The sequence below is a fragment of the Zea mays genome, chromosome 10 (genome assembly GCF_902167145.1).
Source record: "Zea mays cultivar B73 chromosome 10, Zm-B73-REFERENCE-NAM-5.0, whole genome shotgun sequence".
Classification (NCBI taxonomy): domain Eukaryota; kingdom Viridiplantae; phylum Streptophyta; class Magnoliopsida; order Poales; family Poaceae; genus Zea; species Zea mays.
Genome location: NC_050105.1, coordinates 72,869,696 through 72,881,599, shown reverse-complemented (window position 1 = coordinate 72,881,599; position 11,904 = coordinate 72,869,696). Strand labels below are relative to the sequence as shown.

The 11,904-nt window shown below is 48.4% G+C and overlaps 1 long non-coding RNA gene across 1 annotated transcript; it reads right to left on the bottom strand.

Moving 5' to 3' along the window:
- Positions 1 to 8,290: 8,290 nt before the first annotated feature.
- Positions 8,291 to 9,766, bottom strand: LOC103641209 (uncharacterized). Its single transcript, XR_560175.2, has 2 exons — positions 9,089 to 9,766; positions 8,291 to 8,834 (listed from the first exon to the last, which is right to left on the bottom strand). It is a non-coding gene; the product is annotated as an uncharacterized lncRNA (long non-coding RNA).
- Between the last annotated feature and the right edge of the window lie 2,138 nt (positions 9,767 to 11,904).

The window sequence follows — 11,904 nt, the reverse complement described above, 5'->3', positions numbered from 1 at the left end:
GTGGGAGGGCCCTTTCATTGTCAAGACGAAGGCATCCCCCAGCGCATACAGGCTCGCAACGCCAAACGGCGAAGACTTGGAGCATTCCTGGAACATCGATAATCTCCGCAAAATTTTTGTTTGACTCATCAGGGCCAGCTCGCCCTTGTAATTCGCAAAAACAATTTTATTCTAGCCCGCACTCTTTTCCTCCCAGGGGGTGAGGTTTTTAACGAGGCGGAGTCATGTAATATACAAGTGAAAAATCCCCCGCAAAAATCTACGTCGAAAAAAGACCGCGCCGACGGTCTTCGACATTCGACCAATACAAAGTCATCGTGAGGCCCAGCGCTAGCTACCCTCGCGTGCGACACTCCGCGCAAAAGTCGCCTAAGGGCGTAGCCGGACTAGCACAACAAGTGTGAAAAATCGAAGTCTTCCTCAAAAAAGACTATCCGTGCAAAAGTCGCCTAAGGGTGCAGCCGGATTAGCACAACAAGTGCGAAAAATCGAAGCCTTCCGCGAAGAGTATCCGTGCAAAAGTCGCCTAAGGGTGCAGCCGGATTAGCACAACAAGTGCGAAAAATCGAAGTCTCCGTGCAAAAGTCGCCTAAGGGTGCAGCCGGACTAGCACAACAAGTGCGAAAAATCGAAGTCTTCCTCAAAAAAGACTATCCGTGCAAAAGTCGCCTAAGGGTGCAGCCGGATTAGCACACCAAGTGCGAAAAATCGAAGTCTTCCGCGAAGAGTATCCGTGCAAAAGTCGCCTAAGGGTGCAGCCGGATTAGCACAACAAGTGCGAAAAATCGAAGTCTCCATGCAAAAGTCGCCTAAGGGTGCACCCGGATCAGCACAACAAGTGCAAAAAATCGAAGTCTCCGTGCAAAAGTCGCCTAAGGGTGCAGCCGGACCAAGCACAACAAGTGCGAAAATAACTACACCAAACTGTCCGCGCAAAGACCGACTACATGCGCACCAGACCGACATAACAAATACACCAGACCAAGTGCGCAACGCCTTCGTGAGCATAGCCGAATGTGCGAAGGCACACAACCTCATCATACAAGCCATTACATATGTACAGCGAGGGCATCACACTTTACATCGGCTCAACCTTCGAATAATTCCCATCTCCCTATAGTTAAATAGCATTATCCTCAGCTCCTCACCCGCAAAAAGACTTCGCAGCTCCCCCTCACCTACACTCGCAACGGCCGGCAAGGACAACAGTTCCTGCCTGCCAGCCCTGCCCACACGAAGCCCACCACCGTCCGCCTCACTCACTCTACGCTTTGCAACCGCCCTTCGCCGCCTACGCCCCGCACTTGGACCAGGCACAACTTCAGCGTCCACAGCACGCGGCGAAGCTTCCACCGCTGCCACATCCAAGGCCGCAAAGTAATCCAAGTCCTCATCCGACGACTCTTCAGTCCACTCAACCGAACTCCTAGAGTCACCAAAATCAGAAAACTTAGACGCAGATTCATCCGATTCATTCCCATCATCCACGGTCGAAGCCGCCAAAAAATTAGCAGTAGAGGTTGCGTGCGCAGGCCCAAAATCTTGAACCTGCGCAGCAACCAAGGTTCAGCAACATATACAAAATTCCCTAACTATCCACACCCACTAAGCCACCTGCGAAGACCCAGCCGTCGCGGGATCCTCCGCTGCCGACTCCGCCGCCATCTTCACAGGATCCTCAGCCCTCGGCGCAGCAGTTGGCGACGAGCCACCGCCGACCGTAGTGGCTGCGGGGGCATCAGGGGCGCCTTTGACGGTTTCTGGGGGCGGCGCCGGGGCGACCTCGGACACAGCCGCCACCGGGTTAGACTCCGAATCAGGCTGCGCGCTGTTCAAAGCCCCGAAGTCCTCCACTTTCTCGTTACGCGCCGCCTGAGACACAGCACACAGATTCATCAAGCCCACATATAACCCACATTCAGCAACAATAAACAAGAGTCAAACATTACCTAACCCCTCGCCGTGTCGGACCGCTCCCTGACCACCTCCCGACCGTGGGGACCCCACATCCGGTCGAAGAGGGCTCCCGCAGATTCCTTCACCACAGGGTCCTCAACCTTGTAAATCTCGCGCTCGAAATCCTCATTAGATTGGTCGAAGACCTCATAGTGCCAGCACCCTTTGCGGGACAGCGCGTTCATCGCCGCTTCGTAGGTGACCAGGGAGGCATAGGACATAAAGCCCTCCACGATGGCGGGGAGCGCCAGCAACTCCTCCTGCAGCCACTCGAGGCAGCGAAGTCCGGGCTCTTGATCTGGCACTTCGAAGTCAGCGGTCCGCGCGCCCAGCTCGTGGTACGAGTCCATAAGCTGTTTGCGCGTCCACTCAACCTCCGTGCGCGTCGAAGCCTCGGCCCTCTCCACACGGGTCTGCAGAGCGTTGAACCGCTCCTCCCATTCCTCGGCGCGCTGTCTGGCAAGGCTACCCTCCACCCATGCCAAATTGGCCTCCGCCTGCGCAAACTGTGCCTTGGCGAAGGCCTCATTAGCCTCCCTTCTCTCCTCCGCCAGTTGGCGCCGGAGGTCAGTCCTCTCGCCCTCCAGCGCGGCCACCTTCTCCGCCAGCTTGCTGCACTTGCTGTCGGCGGCCGACTTTTCCCGGACGGCGTCAGCATGTTGCGCCCGAAGTCTCTCGACTTCGGCAGACACAACCGCCGTAAGGGCCCCCGACGCCACGCGGTCAACAAAGTCAGCCGCCTACAAGACACACATAAGACCACAATCCCAACGAAACTGGTAAAAGCCGAAGTCTAGCTCAACTTACCTGACTTAATGCCTCCTTCAGCCGGCGGGACACAGCGCCCGCCTCGTCCTTGACGGCAGTGAGTGCCGGAATCTCACCACCGGCGCTGAGAGCGCTACCCCTCGCCCGAGGCACCATGGAAGCCGCCACGGTCGCCACCGCAGGCGGAACAACAACAAGTTGCCCCTCGCCCGACCCTGCAACGTGCCAATAGTTAAAAAAACCTCGGGCTATCGACTTACCAATGAGATAATCGTCCACGCTAATATCGGTGGCGAAGTCAGCAACGCGCTTGCCCGGCGGAGGCAATTCTCGGGCCTTCGCGGCTCCGGCCGGGACAGACTTGGTTCCGCCGGCGGCCGCCGCCTTCACAGCCTCCGGCACCCTGCTGGACCCAGGGGCGGCCGACTTCGTCGCCAGCGTTGGCTGGCTGCCGCCGGGGGCAGCAGCCTTCGCAGTCCCCCGCGACCTCTTCGGCCTAGCCTCAGGCAGCCTGACGATCGCCTGACGCTTCTGCGCAGCTCCCTGATGATCCTTGTCCATCACTGCCGACACAACAACAGCAATATTCCGTCCATAAGGAAACACTCTCCAGTCATGAACCATGTGAGATGTAAAAAAGTCTTCGCCGGCTGCGCGGGGGATAGGAACATTCTTAGGCCACCAACCCCCGGTAACCTTCAGCATCCGCGCCGAAGAATCCCGGAGCTCGGGCGAAGACATCCTTCCCCCGGGGGCCGCGCATGTCCTCATCAATTCCCTAGCGAAACCATCGGAAACCCCCAGTCCTCCCGTAGCAGTACCTAGCTTCCTCTTCTTAGAGGATGGGGCGGCCGCCGGCGCGGGGTCGTCTCCAGCCTCTGCCGCCGGCTTCTTCCCGCGACGATCCACATCGTCTTGCCCGGGATAACCGCCATACGGCAGACGGTTCAACTCGAAGACCCTGTTCAAGCGGTCGTTGGACCCGCGTATATCCTAGCTACGCTGGCCCTCCGTCCTCGGCACGTACCGGCCAACAATCCGCACCGCCCCATCCTCCGCCTCACGCACGAATGCGGCGGGATCGCGGCTATGCAAATCCAGTGCGAAGGCGGGACTTCGCACCAGCATCCTACCACGGGAAGGCATCTGGCGAGGGCATACTTCACCCAGCACCCAGCCATGCGCCAAAGGCCACACCCCATACGCCACAAACTCCTCAACCAAATCGTGCCCGCTACTCAGGCCGGCCGCGCACCGCAGGGCCCCTTCGTCCGCATCCTCCTCCGCCACTTCAAACTGCGGGTATGCTGAGTAATAATGCGAGCACATCTCGGCCACGGGGAGCCCCGGATGGTCTTCGAATGTGCCCTCCGCAACATAGAACCAAAACTCATACCAGTTGCCCCATTTATTGCGGGCGCAAGGAACCAACTCAACGACCTCCATCGAGGTCTTGTCGGTCTTCGACGTAAATGTACAGGACCCAAACTGAGCAACCTTATTTCCGATCATCCTTTTCTGCCAGTGCAGACAATAGTACTTCACGAAGACTTCGACCGATGGCTGTCCGCCGTATGAAGTCATCGCCCAGACATATTTCGACAGGGCCACCACGGCATTCGGCGTCAGCTGGTGGATCTGGACGTTGAATCTGCGCAGGACTTCTCCCACGAATCGATGCACAGGCAGGCGAAGACCAGCGGCAAAGAACGGCTCGAAGACAACCAACTCGCCTTCTGGCTCGGGGACCTCCTCCGCCCCGAGACACGAGCGACTCCACCGCCAAAGTAACCAAGCTACTGCATATCTTGCACGCGGACCGAGGACATCCGCGACACACCGAAATCCACCGTGTCACCGACGCGCAACTCCTCCGCCGCCACAGTGCTCATTGTCTCCTCAGACGACGCGTCGGCCGGCGACGTAGCGGCAGCAGAAGAAGAAGAGGTCGGCATCACTACGTACCGTCGGTGGCGGCGGGCGGTCTGCTTCACACGGGCCAGATCTCCGGCGAACAAGAGCAAGGAGGGCAGACGAGCAGCGAGAGGTTTGAGAAGGCGGTTAGGGTTTTCGCGGAGCGCGGAAAGATAAAGTTCAAAACGTGCCGCCCCTCGTCCCCTTTTATACACAGGGCGCGGCGCTTCGATAAACCCGCAATCCAACAGTACGGCGTCAATCAACGGTCATGTCAAAAAACCCCGCGGAACCACTTCGAGCGAGGGCAGCGTCTCCGCCATCTAGCGACGTCTTCGGCACCAGATGACTTAGTCGAACTGGTCCCTCGGAGGGCAAATGTTGGGGCGAAGGCGAAGACGCCACCCTTCGCTCGAGGCCTTCGCCGTACTCGCTGCACCCTTCGATGACAAGACAACGGGCAGACCTACCCTTCGTCTCATACACCGCCGGACGAAGACCTGTGACGAGGTCGTCTCATCTCGCGACCTCATCCAGAATGGAGGCCCGCGTGTGATCCGGCCCATTGTAACAGGCCCTGCGTGGCCGTTGCGCGTTATGGGCCTAATTTGTAAAGGCCTCCATGTAATTACGGTCTGTAACCCGGCTTTATAGGAATATTCCGGGGATAACCTAGGTGTCTGAGGGCACATGCGTCCTTAACGCGGGACGCTGGGCACTCAGATACCTATAAATACCCCCGCACAGTGCCCTTGAGAGGGCAGATTAACAGAGCTATTGCCATCTCGTGTGAAAACCCTGTTTACGTTACTACACACCCCCATTGGATCAGCTTGCCCCGGAGAGCAAGTTCCAACAACGATGTCGTTGCAGATGCAATGTACTATGCACGAATTCAGGCTATAAAGGCATGGTACAGAGCAAATGCTGATGATCGACCGATGCCAAATACCAAGGCCGAGTGGTCATCAATTTACTTGACGGAGGAGCAATGCCTAGAGGTAAACAGGTTGTTGCCTCTCATATCGCACGAAGCCATGTATTTGCTTGCTTTATTTAAAAAATTTCATGTAGGTGTCGGTGTCGTGGATGGCCACCCGATCAGACGGTTATCAGGTATTGTGCAGATGGTGGGCTTCCCCTGAGTTTCATGCCATTTCCGAAAGGAACAGGAGAAACCGTGGGACTGAGTCGTTCCACAACTACGGCGGTGATGGTCATGTGCGCTTGGCTAAGCGAATGGTAAGTCACAGTTTGTCGTAACTTTGAATCACATAGAAATGTGTCATTATAACTTTTATGTACAGGAAGTCAAATCCGGCCGTACGCCCACGGATGTGGAGGTGTATATGCAAGGGCATAGGGGTTCTGATCCTCAGAATCCTGATGTGTTATGCACTCAGACGGCCACCGACCGTCTAGTGAGTTTTCGGTACTCTATTATGTGTTTGATATTTTTTGCAAGGGCATAGGGGTTATGCACTTATATTTGATATTGTTTGCCTCCAGGCTTTGTATGGGCAGGAGATGGTTCAACGCCATGGGCAGGAGTACGATTGGAGGAGCCAGCCAATCGACCCTCAGACAGCATATGCTAGCGCAGGAGGACAAGCCCATGGACGGTGAGATTATTTGATTTGGATTTCGAAATTGTCATCATATGCTTGTGATTCAACTGAGCCATGAGTTACTATACTAAGTGCATGGTTCACTCTTGTAGGTTGGGTATTTTTGATTCTACGATTGATTCTAGAGAGTTGAGACGCCGTGGACGACAGTCCACATCGTCGTCTTCACAATCGTCCCGTTCACGATCATCTGCCCATGAGATAGAGCTTGTAGTGTTGCGTCAACAGGCAGAGTACCATCAATCAGTCTTGAGGGAACAATTGGAGTACCAGAGGCAACAATCTGAATACCAGAGACAACAAGCCGAGTACCAGAAGAAGAGGGACGAGTATTATGCAAACCTCCAGGCCCAAAATCAAGCTCTTCTCTTGGTAAGTTGAAGTAACATTTTGTAGCTTATTTTGCAAAACACATGATGTATATCTTATTTGCTCAACAATGACTTGTATATAATTTGTAGCAACTAGCCCAACAAGCGGGCGTCCCGATGCCAACATATGGGATGCCGCCTCCGGACTTTGCATCGCCAATGCCAATGTTGGCGCCTCCACCTCCGCCTCCGTCACAATTCCCTATGGTATGTACACATATGCGTGTGTGACATGTTCATAGATGTCTTATGTGTTTAAATGAACAAATGAGTGGTTACTATTTCATGTGGTTGTGTTATAGGGATTTCAGACACCACCCGCTTCAGTTGCCGCACCTGGAGATGGGTCTGGTCAAGACGACACATCATATAAGTGGGTGAACAACCTTTTCAGCACGCAGAGTCCAGCCGGAGGAGGTGGCGATGGATATGAGTGATAGTGATGTAAAACACTTGTTGCAACCTTTCATGTGAAAGACTATCCGTCGAACAATGTCAGTTTGGATTTTGGACAACTATGTTGATGCAAACACTTATTGCAACCATTTGGAATTATATGTCGTTATGTTAAATTTGTGAATGTGAATACTTATGTGAGTATATTTGTGAATGTGTATACTTATGTGAGTATATTTGTGATTGTGAATGTGTATATGTGCATGAAATCTGTTTTGTATTTGCAAATGTCAGATTTTTTAAAATTCAGAATTTTGTGCAATTTCTGGAATATGTTATGTCCGACGGCCTAGAGTAAGCCGTCGGATATAAGGTTTTGTTATGTCCGACGGCCTAGCTCGAGCCGTCGGACATAACCGAAGTGGGTCCCACAGGCGACAGGTAAAACGGTTGCGCACCCTTACCTCCGACGGTCGGATGCGGCCGTCGGAGATACGTTATGTCCGACGGCTTAAGGCTTATGTCCGACGGCTTTGGCCGTCGGAAGTTACTTCGTTTACTGTAGTGCCATTAAAATTTTGAAGCAAAAAGCAGCTACTAGACTTCATAGAAAATATCATCACAAATATTTAAATAAGCAGGATGGCTAAATAATTGTGTGTAACCCGTAGCAAACTTTAAGGCATATTTGGATCACCTGAAATTTTTATTATTAAAAATTAGAACACGGAATCACAGTAATATCGAGTAATAATATAATACGCTTATCTTAGAATCTAAATTCTAAATGATCAAAATGTACTCAACAAGTCGAGTACTATTTCCTGGAAGGGAGGGTTTTGGATACAGCAGCTAATTGAGTCACAAAATAATACCTCGTATATTTATTTAAATGGGTTGAATCAAAAAAATACAGACTAAAGGATCTGGGTGGAATTGAACCACCTTCCGTCAAAGACTGTAACGGACAGTCATGTGAGGGCCTCACCGTGTTGAGACAAGATCCACAGTTAGGAGACAGACAGGGCTAATGGCGTGGGTACGTTTCAACGCTGATCAAAATCTAAAACAATTTTCAAATTTTGTTTATAACAAAATTATGTAAGATTAGATCACAGAAACAATTTTCTACGCGCCTTGGTTAACAGTATTAGTTACAAATGGCAACAATCAGTGGTATTCAGAATGCAACAAGACTATCGAAGAACATCAGTCGCCAGAGACTGCTCATGTCCACCACAGCCATTTACCATGACGACCAAATAAGGCATTTTTACTTATTCACAAACATTTGTTTATCTACAATGTAGATTTAACTAAATGCATAGCAAAAAATGGAAAGTCAAAACATCTTTTAATTTTAAGGAGGGAAAAACATCTGGAAAGTCAACACATCTTTTGATTTGGAAAAGAGGAAAATTAAGAAGGAATTAAGAATAAACTCACTAAGGAGAAAGCTCAAAGTAAGGGCATGAAACGTCACAGATTGTAGTGAAAAAAAAGAGAATCACTGGTTTTCACCTATACGAAACCTTAGGAGATATTTGAAACCTAGCTTCACCTCAAGAGAAATCAATAATAGGTAAGTACTCAAAAGAACTATAGTGCAAGTTGAACAAGCTCTTATCTGAGTTGTGTCTAGTATCTAATTGTGAGCTTGAGCAGAAAATTTCTTCCCTGTCCGGTGATCAAGAAAGAAAGCTTATAAATACTCCGTCCATCGTGTAGGCACTGCAGTTGATCTTCATATGGCTCAGCAGTAGATCTTCATGCGGTGACGACGATGTATCATATAAACTAACTACAGTAAAAATGAACTATCTACAATATAAATACTCGCATTCGAAGCTACAGCAAATAATACACAGCTGATTCATATATTCAAATGTTTATCTTCAATGGTCAATAGAAGACCACCGTGCGAGAAGCGTAGGGTGAATGAATATGTTTAGATCCGATTTGTGGTGCGCGAAGTTTTGAACGATTGATGGTGATTTCAGTAACTTGCTAACTTTACTTTACTGTAAATTGAAAATCTTTAGATCCGATTTGTACCTTGCGTGTTGTGTTGCGTTGCGATGTAGCCCCGTTCAATTTGCAGCACGCCGCGAGACGAGAAGATCCGTTCAATTTGCAGCAGCACCGGTGATGAAGCATAGAACGAGAAGCCAAACAACACGAAGCACGGCACGGGGACACAAAGGGCGGGAGAACCCAGGGATGAAAAAACAATTCCCCGTGCGATCTCCCACCCAGCACACAAAACCAACATCTTTATTATGATGCCTGCCATGCGAGCGCACCCAACATGGCAAAGGCTTTCAAGATGTCACATCACACAATTGTCCAGTCATGCTTTAGAAGTCCGTCGACGCCTCCCAATTGTCCAGTCCGTCAAGATCCAGATTCCCCCGGAACGTCGTAGCTCTGAAGGTCGGCAGATATCAATTCGACGGATCAGAAACCTCCAGGCACAAAAACCATGCAGCCTCGTCTCGCTTCGAGCCGATGCGTCGTCAACTCATCAATCAAACGAAACAGATCGGAACCTGCACATCATCACAAAACAAAACCATGCGTTTCGAACAATCAAGTAACAGAGCAAGACTCACCGTTGTTCGATCGGACCAAGCATCTGATCGTGAAGCCACGCGGAGGCTCGGATCGAGACGAGAAGAGGATTTCATCAGGCAAGAGGAACGCGGCGACTTTTCTTCACCAAGGCAAAGGCGGGGTGCCGGGGCAGGCAAAAGATTCCGCTATTTATTGTCCAGTTAGCGGAAATCCAACGGCTGCGATGAGGCAGTTCGAGTCGGACGGTCATGATGGCGAGCGTGTACCGGAACTTTGCGGACAATTAGCGTCATTGCATGCGTCATTGTTTTTTTTTGCAGGGTCTGTTGCGGACGAGAATAGAGGTGATTCGCTTGTGGCCACCATGGTCGACGATCCTCATTAGTTGGTTCGTAGGGATTTTTATCGAAACTAGAACATCAGGCGCCCATTCAGAAGCCCATTCAACCATCGTGGTTGAAGGTAGAAGCAAATGTCGAATCAACAGTAACAGTAATATATAAATAACACAGCAGCACAGTATATTTAGACGAAAAGACATTAGAAGCTAAAATTAATATAGGTTGTGTAACGAAGACAAGTAACAAATAGCATTTTAAAATAAAATTGAAGGCTCAACATCTTTACCATTATTCTTAAGGTTGTAGCAGCAGCACTGTTACACCCGATTTTAGGGATAAAAATTTAGTAAGGGGTGAGCTTACTTATGGGGGGCCTCAGCAAGTGGGAGAAGTTATGCAAAGTAAACATTCAGAATAGGGTTGGTATTTCTAGGTAATCATAATTAGTCAAATCCCAAATTTATGTAGATATCCAAAAGTAAACATTATTATATGTATTATTTGGGTACAAACAGAAATGCAGAGGAAGAATCATGTTGCCTTGCTCAAATGTGTCCCGCAGATCGTCTTCAAACGTATTTTGGTCTTCTACCACGAAATCAGCTTCTAATATAGATTCACATATCGTACATACAAAAGAAAACATTCACCAAATAAATAAACATACAACATTACATGAGTAACATACCCTATTACATGAATAACATTCACCATACAAACCATACTAAATGTCTAGAATAAAACCTAGTTCGTAATTATATCATTAGTCCACACGTATTGACAACCATTTATTACGATATAAAATATAAATTCTATTTTTGGAATATCACTAGTGAAAGATATATGGAAATTTGACTACAAAGTACTTTACATAACATAGCTTAGAGGTAGTGATTTAACTAACTCTACGGAAATAAATAAATTAATTATTTCTACCATAAACATGTGTCCACATTTAGTTTTATCTATTATTTTAAAGGAAACATGCCATCATAATAATTAGAGGTCAAATAATTTTATTAATAAACTAAGTCTGTACCCGTGCGTTGCTACGGAAGTAAAAAATTTGTATAAAACATAGATACGGAACGACAAACATCACTATTATATCCAAAATCCGTGTGGCAAACATTATCAATATCGCAAAAATTATTTCTAAAGAGTGAATATAAAAATTTTAATGACAGGTGTCCGTGCGTTGCAACAACATACAAAATACTCAATAAAATGTTAGTGCACAACAACTACATAAAAACGAACATCACATATATTATAGGCATTGTGATGACACACAATTAAATGAATGACTTCGTAGATTAGACAACGATAATAGTCTTCACATACGACATTGATCAACAACACCAGTTAAGAAGAAACCAATCCTCCAAACTCATTTTAACAGGAAAAGTATTAACTCTTTCATGCAGATGATCGACATATAGGACCAGTCTTTGGTCCAACTATTTATAGAGAGAGTAACATTTATTAAAGGATGCGAACGTATTAAAGTGTTAGCGATCGAGATCTTCGGAAAATGGCAGTAGTGTCTCTAAAGAAGTTTAGAGAACTAAAGTTTTTGTGGTCTTCTTTCGGCCACAAGAACAATATTAGTTTTACTCAGAACCTATAGGAATATCTAAATGATCTTGAGTACACAGCCACAATCTCTATTAGGTCGAATAGGAAACATGTGAATTAGCATAGAGCGCAAAATAAAAACTTGGAGAAAAATCAGGTCTTGCTTATAATGGATCTCAGCTTCTTGGAGCTGCTCTTTAAGAGTTGTTACTTGTAGTTCTAGCTCACGCTATTGCGACGATCTCCGCTGAATACTTCCTGAAAGTGTCCCATTGTATCTCCCTCACAGAAGCATATTGTTCCTGAAAAAGGAAAAAAATCATGTCAAAATTGTCTCCAACAAATTTTGAAAAGAGAAATATTATAATGATTTAATTC